Here is a 9,457-nt window from a genome sequence, read left to right as displayed (position 1 = left end):
AATTATTTCCAATTGAGAATTTAATCTGCACTATCATCATCCCCTTTTCTTATTGTATATTCAACTTAATTCAAGTTTTTCAGCAGCAAGGAGAATAATTTTCAATATTCAACTCCATTATTCCATCCATTCACATGCACAATAGACCAACAATTGAAACAATGCCAAATTTCTCACCTTAGTTAGCCGATAGTGCACACACACAGAGGAAGAAAACAAAATCTACAACTGAACCAGGGAAGAATAATACAGAAATATTTCAGCCTCAACCCATGAATTAATTCTTCCACAACACCATACTAGCTCTTCCTTCACTCCCCAATTACAAATGAACAGAATAAAGGAGGGAGAGATCAGAGGCTGTCAACCAAATAGGAAAAGAAGATGAGATTTTTTTCTGAACCAAAAAGAAGGAAAAACAGAGCATCACTCACGAGAAGAAAACGAACTCAGTGCTAATTTAGATTCGCGATCAGCACACCCACTCCAGCGACCTGATTTCTTCCATCAGCCAACGACCCAGATGTGCACAGCAAAGGTAGAACAACGACAAGAAAAAAATGAACAGAGGCAGATGCACAAAGAAGGCCTGGACGTATCAAAATAGTGATAAGCCTTCACTTCTATATATTGGTGCTGCGCACAGAAAAAACGGAGGAGAGGAAGATGATGGTTAGTGATTTTCTTTCTGTTGAACCTTGAAGCTTTAGAGACGAAATTCTAAGTCCCTCTTCAGCTCTGTACAGTGGTATTGGAAAGGAGAGAAAAGAATAATAATCAAATGGAAGAGAGGGCTGTTTAGTAATTTTGGAGGAGCTGAAACCAAAAATAAAATCCCATTTAGCATCAGAAATTTGAACTTGGAATCTTAGTAATGGATATCATACACACTTCCACTCTACCAACACTTCATATTGTCATAATTACTCCAAACATAAATAAAATATACTCTAAACAACTTAATATATTTATATTATTATTATATATATTATTTATTGTTATTATTATTTCTGGGCTACTACAGTTATATATTTTAATTTTTTAAAACATTATTTTTAGATTATTAATAAATATAACCGGTGTTGTTAAGGTAAACCCTAAGCCTTCGTTTCAACTTCCCCTCTTGATTCAGCCAGTTAGCCTCTACTCTCTTGACTCTTCTATGTGACGCGGCCGCTCTATCTTCTCCTCGTTAATAGCCCATGCTTCCTTGATGGAGAAGGTTAAGGGCGTCTTCACTGGTTAAAAGACCACTTTCGATTCCAATGAATCAGAAATCAGCTCCGATTCGTTCATGCTCCTCCGTGAATTCCATTACCATGGATAGGGGGAATATACAAGGGATCGGACGCGATAGGTAACCATCCCCAAAATTTTTTTTCCCTATCACATTTAAGCCCTTAATCCGCCAATCAAAAGTCTGTCCTTTTGGAATTCCAATTTTGAATTCATGATGATTGATTGTGGTAGATTTACGATAGTTGATTAAATAAATTACTCATCAAATAATTACAACTGCCAAATGTACAATAGTTGATTAAATTTCAAAGCAAAGTTGTGGTTCTGTGGGTTTAGAGAATATCTTGTCCTTTATGGTGGGAGGCAAGTGTGTTTGCTTTAATTTGTTGGCCTTTGAGGTGCTCAGTTTCTTTGAATCTACTTTTGCTTTGTTTAAGCCTCTTTTGGGAAAATGCGAATGCAACTTTTTTTTTTTTAAGCATGGTGAATCGATGGATCTTGAACGGTGGACAATTGGGCAGTAATGGTGGGATCCATGAAATCTGGGGAGTGACAGAACCTACCTATTTGTCTTGTGAGGTGAGTTTGGATTCAAAAACTTGGCTCCAGTAGCAATGAGGTGGGGTCAATTCTTAAACATCTCCCATGTGTCCATGTTGAAATTTATCACCCAGGTTTAATATTTGTGAACGATGATGTTGATGTATTATTAGTGTAAGAAAGTGGTTAGTCCAAGAATAAGACGGATCTAAATTGTCTTTATATGATTGAAGTTTATGTAATTGCAGAATTTCTGATATAGAAATGTCACACCCCCAAGACTGAGGTGTGACTGGCACAAGATATAGGCACAAAACTCACATCCCTTAAGCCGTGATCGAAAAAATTCTGAAATTAATAAATTAAATACACTAATAGAGTAATTAAAAACTGTTACAATATTAAATCAGATATTCAATTTAAAAAATGTGAGGATCTTACCTATAGTCTACGTGGAGCACCTAAGGCCAGACGTCAACGTAGGGATAAAATTTAAATTTTTATCAAATTAAGATTTGACTAAAATAATTCTTCTGCTTCAATTCAGCAATAAAACTCCTCAGTGGATATCTCGAGTCACGAGTTCAACTATACCATCTGAGACCAAAATATCTTTTCCAGTGAATAACGTCCCAACAATAAATAATTGAACATGAATAAAAGAAAAGTTTGAAACAATTATGCAATTCAAAGAGGCAACAATTTTCAATAAAATTTAATAAACTTCAAAAATAAAAGAATTTTATAAAGTTTAAATAAAATCTTGAAATATTAAAATATCATATCAAATATTATTATCACTTGATTGCAAAAAAGTAAATAAAAATAAAATAATTATAAATAATTCACTAATTAAAAAACCAATGGAATATAAAATCATCAAATAATCAAATTCATATTACAGGGACTTATCAGAACAATTAACAAACGTGGACACAAAGTTCACGAGGTAAATAACCAAATGCGGCTCTTGCCACGAAAACAAAATTTTATATCAAATGCTCATGCTTGCATTTATCGAATAATCAAAAATTTTGAAGTCAAACTCGCAAGAATCATTCCTGTATCAATTCAATAAATTCCAGAATGAAAAATCCCATAATTAAAATCCAAACTTATATTTACTGATAAAATAAAATTATCAAATCTGGTAAAGATAACTTCACAAAAAAAAATACTTTAATCAACAAAATATCCAATAATCACATTGTTGCTGTAAAAAGGATTTGTATAAAAATGTAACATTTCAGTAAAAATTTTATTGAAATATCAGTTGGGACGCTATTCACTTACCCGCATTGTTCCCAACACAAAATTCACCCTTTAAAGCTTCAACCCTTCCTTTTTTACTCCAGCCAAAATTTTCTCTCTCCAAATCCCCTATTCAATAATACAAACTTTTAGTGACTTTTACTGAAATTTAATAATTCCCTTACCATAAAGACACTGGAGTCACTAAGTTCTTAAATGAATCCAACGTATAAATAATTGGAGTCCTTTGGCCCTTACAATATTTTTTTTACACACACACACACACAAAGCTTTATCTATTTTATACTTGTCTTTCCAACTCATCTCAAGCACCAGTAACCAAATTTTAATCAAGGTATATACATTACAAAGGTGCACACCCAAATTCTATTAATTTAATAATATTTTATAACTTACTTTATCCAAATACTTTAATTGCCCCTAAAAATGAATCATAAATCAACACCATAATTTTTCTTACATCATCAACAATGAAATTTCCAAAATTCAATTAACCATCCCATAACTACATAATCAAAATTTTTCCACAAGACTAACTTGGCTTAAATAGAACCCTTACCAAATGCACCCTCATAAGACCTGATAGAATTTATCAACTTCATAATTAGATAAAACTCCTTCATACAAACATTTTTATCAAAAACCTTCCATACACTAATTCTCGAGCTCAAATCAACTTCTTCCTCTTTAATTCCATTGCCAAAGATTCACCATATAAACATTTAAACCAAACAACCCCCGAGTCCCATTCCCTCCAACAAGAATATCAATTCTAAATCCACAGGAATTAAATTAATTAAGTACCGTCTCAGTCCAACATTAAAATTGCAGAAAAACTCAAGCTTCATCAGTTCTGTCCTAAGAGCAAGCACACAGAAACAATAACAGAGAAGTGGACTCGAGACCTCTCTATCTTTGCTCATATCGGCAGATACATGGAGAAAAAAAAACGGAGGCAGAAGCAGGGGAAAAGAGCTACAACCATCAAAACAATCCTTCACAGCTACTTAAATTAAAAACGCCAGAATCAGGGAGAAAAATTTTAAACTCCCTTAAACCCATCAGATGCGGTAAGCATAAAAGGAGAAAAGAGAAGAACAAATAGTGGCACACACAAACAGCTCAGGACAACGACCAAGGAAAGAAAAACTCACAGTGGAATTTCTCAACAACAATGGACGGAAGCAGCGAAGACGAGCTAGACTGCGAGCGAGGTGGAGCGATCTGTGTCGCGGACCAGGGGAGATGATGAAGTCCAACATTCTTAACCCACTCATGCAACGGCGGAAGAGGAGGGCTCCTCCATCACAGTGACCGGCGTCACTCATAGTGGGAAGAACGAAAATAGATCGGAGGAGAAAAGGCGGTGCTAGCTGGTTCTAGATCTGTCGAAGGAAAAAGAAGAATGGCAGAGCAGAACCTTGCGTGCGATTTTTATCTCTGTCTCATTTTTTTTTCTAGAGGGGCAAACCTGTAATTTTACCCAACAAGACTGAAGCAAAAGAAATCAAGAAAATTTCTCCCTAGCCTCAGAGGGATTCGAACACAAGAGCTGTAGGACAACAAATTGGCTTAGGTTCCACTAGATCGCTCTCCTTCTTGGTAAATTTATAGCAAACTATATATAAAAATATTATTAAAATATTTTACCATCAACTTAAATTTTAATTAAATTTTTGGGTCATTACAGAAAATGCACTTTTGAAGTTTACTTAGGCTAAAGAAGCACAAAAGAAGATAGAAAAGCTCAAGTAAGAAGGAAAACCTGTGCCAAAAAGCATAGCTGTAGTAGCATAACTTGCAGTTAACTATAGTAAAACCTCATTCTCTAAATAAAAGAAACAATATAAGCTTTAGTGTATTTTTTTACATAACTTGCATATTGTGATTATTATTGTTGACATCTGATGGGAATGGATCAATCTTTTGTACAAAATTAGCCACAAAATATGCATCAGTTATAAATACTAGTGTATGTTAGACTTTGTTAAAGATGTGCTTGTTTGCTTTGTCGAAACCCAAAATTTTAAAAAAAAATGTGGAGATGATTCTCCCGGTGCTAGTGTTGATGCTGATTTTGAGTATATCCAAATGTGCATTTTATGTTCTGTAAGTGCAAAAGCTGGTGAGTTCAACTCTATTGGATTTGGCTAGGTCTTATTTGGCCAAAAGTGGACAAGTTAGTAGGAACGTGCTCCGTCCATGTGGTTCCAAGAAGAGATAGAAGTGGTAATTTGGCCGTGTTTTCAAATTCTCTGTGTGATAAAAGAGTTATTCAAATTTACATATATCTTAATTCTCACAAAATTGAAGGCTGATTAAAATTATGCTGTGACTTTGAGGCCAAATGAAGAATTTGTCCCTGACAGTTGTCACTTCTAAAACCTTGATATTTGGTAGACTTTCTGACACAATAATTTAACTGATTGCAATGAATAATCTTGCTAATATGGCAAATCAAACAATTTTGACCATTTTTCTTTCTATTTTAATTGTATTATTTTGCTAATATGGCAAGTCTCTACATATGTTCGCAGATTCAATATGCTTATGAATTGCTGACAAATCTTACATGGAAAAGAGGCTATGATGTGTTCGGCATTGATGAGCAACTTTGGGTGGTTTGTTTTATTTACTTAAACATTTGAAGGGAAAAAACAAGATAGTGACAATATGTAACTATAGGTTGGTAAACAATTTATTTTCTAATACGCTGATTGATGATTTTGAAAACTGATAAATTTATTGTTTATACTGTTTACCCTTGTATGAATTTTAAAAGCCATGCATTCATTTTCAACATTTAGTTTTAAGTTTACTCTTGGTACCCTTGAAAGATAGGGTTGATTGTTATTTATACTAAAGACTTTGGATAATTGATGTTGCCTGTGTTCATAATTTGAACTCTTGCTTTTTCTATTCTAAAAAAATATAATTTGAACTCTTATTCATTAGTTTTTTTGACTTGGAACTTATGTTGAATGAATTTTTGGATTGTAGATAATTTAAATATGTTGTTGTTTAAATAGGGGGCATTTTTTTTAGATAGGAGGTTATTTAAATCAACTCCTATAAAAAAAAAGCCCCTAATTTTTTTTAAAAAATATTTGTCATATCTACACCGGAGATATTTACACAGGTTATAATCCATAATCGGTGTAGCTATATGATTTTTTATTTTAAAAAATAATTTCCATTTCTTAAGTATTATCTACACCAGTTAACCAACCAGCATAGATATGATCGATATCTACACCGGTTATATAACTGGTGTAGATATGAATAAGGTTTCTACACCAATTTTATCTACACCGGTTTTATATAATTTTAACCGGTGTAAATATTTCTTTTTGTGCTAGTGAATGGCACGAATTGAACTCTAAAGAATAAATTAACACAAAATTGTAGTTAACATTTATTTAAAGTTCTACTTGATATAACTAAAATAATATGCATGCACTCTCAAACTTTCAAAAGATCGATTAATTGAAGTTTAAAAAGGCAGGACTTTTTTTATTGGCAGCGACTCCAAAATTGATCAGCATTCTAGTTTGGTCCTCTCTAAAATGAAGTGTTAGACTAAATCCAAACGCTAGAGTCAAGTAAAGGCAAAATCAGAGCAATTGTAAACACAAATGCGATGTTTAAAATAAATTAATGACAAATATTTAAAATTCAAATAAAGAAAAATAAGACAAACACAAACATTAATAAAGTTCATATATGTACTCTGCAAATAAATGATATCCCTATGATAAAAGGAAGTCAAGTTTTGAAGGAGATATCCGCAGATGTCAGTTTGGGGAGAGTGGGAATATATCTTGAAAATGCATTTAGTCTCAAGTTTAGCTACAACAATTTGTAAAATCTTTCTGCCACTTGTTCTAAAAATTTTAGATGTGTACATGTTCTATCACATGTGTGAGTCGCTGTGAGACATCAAAATTCAAATATCAATTCTTCAATGCAATTATCAAAATCATTGATATATGTGTGGCCACTAAAATTGTCGCACCATATTAAGCACTGAAGCACTATATCACGTGAAATTATATTAAGAAAATATATTAAATTTGTCATTTTTTGCCTCTCTTTGTTCAATTAACAAGGGACTCATCATCATGACATTAGTTAGTACATTTAGTGAAGAAATGAGCACTAGGTATGACATTCTGAAGCAAAATAAAGTTGATTCATGAACTCCAGCACCAGGAGATATATTTTGATTGTGGTAATTGATATCCATATAACCTTGAAATGCAGCTTATAACTATATATGGTACTCCAAAGAGAATGCATGGAAAGCAAAAATGGTATTTTAACTCTAATAAAAGAAATTAAAGTTGACATTTGGGAGGAGAACTGGACCTGCTGTATCAGATCAATGCTCATCCAGTTGAGGCCTGCTAAGGAGAATAAAAATTAAATAGAAGGTAAAAGGAATGATTCAACCTGAAAACAATATAGAGAACGAAAAAAGAAATCTTTGAGAGAAGGCACTGAAATCGGTGGCTTAGTTTCTCACAATAGAAGGCACTAAAATCTTTGAGAGAAGGACAGATCATGGTTCCTCTGAATACGGAATTTAATTCGGTAGCCAACGCGATAACACAGATCTCAGTTTGGGGAAGGTGACGGTGGTAAGGGGAATAATGTCACCACTACAATCTTGTCTAACTATTTCTTTCATCAATTGACAAGATCCTACAGAAATGGTCTCTAGGTTTTGGAGCTGTGCAAATAATTTCCACATCATCGGAATCCTCATGCTGCTGCGTTCCTGAATATCGAGGGACATAAGGTGAGAAAATGGGGTGCATCTATGCAAGGATGGAGTAAATGGTATCCATATTGGTTTAAAGTCTTCAAATTGATGACACTCACTTGTAATCAACTGAGTTAGTGAGGTTTCTGGAAGCACCACTCTGTCCCAAATCAATACCACAAAAAACCACCTTTTTTTAATGAATACTCATGCAATGCAATCTCATCATCAATAGCAAGTTCAATCACACCCGATAATGTAGCTAAACTCGTCAGACAATGACTTTTAAGTACATGATCTTTGTCTTGGAAACTCATAACATAGTCATAAACTCTTCAATGTCACAAAACTTGGTTGAAATAGCTTCCAGCTTTCTCGAACCACAAGGTGCTTCGGTCATGATGGTATACGAGAGGTCCAATGATATTAACCGCCACAATTTTTTTAATGACGGTGCGTAATTCAATACCAAGCAATTTGAAAGCAATAATTTGATGAGGCATTCCAAGTTAGAGTCCGATTTGGGCAAACGCTCGCTCAATGGCATTATGAGACAAATCTAGTACGGTACGAGCAAGCATGCTGTTGAAAAAATCATCTAAGATCCATTTGAGATCATAATTACAATCTAAAAGCAATGCGGAAAGTTTAGAGCAATTTGAAGATGTGCTATCCACAATTTTCTGTATTGGTTTCCACCCAAGAAAACTTTCTGCAAACTTTCATGCCACACGCCTTTTTCCGGTATTTCTGTCAAATTCATATTAGATTTTGCCATGACCCTAAACAAAAGGCGCATCACTCCTCCCCACACCAACAAAATGTTATTCTTTAATTTATCCAACATCGTGCAACTTCAGTACACTGCATTTCCATGCTCTGTCATATCTGTCCATCCCGCACTGAAAAATCTTCTGATTTAAATAAGATGTCTTATTTAGAAAACCTACGTAATTAAATCCCTAATTAATAAGGTGTATTGCGAAGTAACCAACTCTACACGGTGCGAGATGCCACAATTTTTTGAAACCCTGCGATGAGCAGCATGTATTTATTGGTTTCCTGTCATTGTACCAGTTTTGTAGAATATATAGAAAATTATCTCTCTTTTGCGTCATCACTATTAGTCTATCACCATTATTCGAAATTGTTAGTATTTGCCAGCGCATGCGGATATTAAAAAAATTGTTATTTTCTCGTTCATGTAGACTGAAATAGCAGTGTATTGGAAGGAAATAGAGTTCATCATTAGTTGACAATCTTCGTTTGCATGATTGAATGAACGTGTAGTTCACTGAAAGAATAAAATCTCCACAGGACGCTCCCGCCAAAACTGGCGAGGTTGCCTTGCCTTCAAGAACTGTATGTATTTTTGAAACTCCAATTCACATTCATAAACCGGCTAACAGGTACAATACCGCCAGAGCTAGGAAAGATTTCCACCCTCGAGAGTTTGTGAGTGCTGTCAACTAATCCCAGCGAAGAATTTTTCCTGTTTTAATTTTTTTGTACCATGCAACTAATAAGTACAAAATAATATATATATATATATATATATTGTTTTTTTCCAAACTCCAACCGACCCTCGTCTCAATGCATTGATTTACAAGCACCTTTGATCATTAGCTTAAACAGGTTTAC

The 9,457-nt window shown here is 34.0% G+C and overlaps 1 long non-coding RNA gene across 1 annotated transcript; it reads right to left on the bottom strand.

Annotated features, from left to right (window-relative positions):
* Positions 1-2,113: 2,113 nt before the first annotated feature.
* Positions 2,114-4,435, bottom strand: LOC129318832 (uncharacterized). The gene is made up of 3 exons (XR_008595320.1): positions 4,206-4,435; positions 3,073-3,159; positions 2,114-2,376 (listed from the first exon to the last, which is right to left on the bottom strand). It is a non-coding gene; the product is annotated as an uncharacterized LOC129318832 (long non-coding RNA).
* Between the last annotated feature and the right edge of the window lie 5,022 nt (positions 4,436-9,457).

This window comes from Prosopis cineraria, unplaced genomic scaffold (assembly GCF_029017545.1).
Source record: "Prosopis cineraria cultivar Desert tree isolate PC_DT_omini unplaced genomic scaffold, ASM2901754v1 PC8, whole genome shotgun sequence".
NCBI classification, from domain to species: domain Eukaryota; kingdom Viridiplantae; phylum Streptophyta; class Magnoliopsida; order Fabales; family Fabaceae; genus Prosopis; species Prosopis cineraria.
This window is presented reverse-complemented; position numbering and strand designations above follow the sequence as displayed.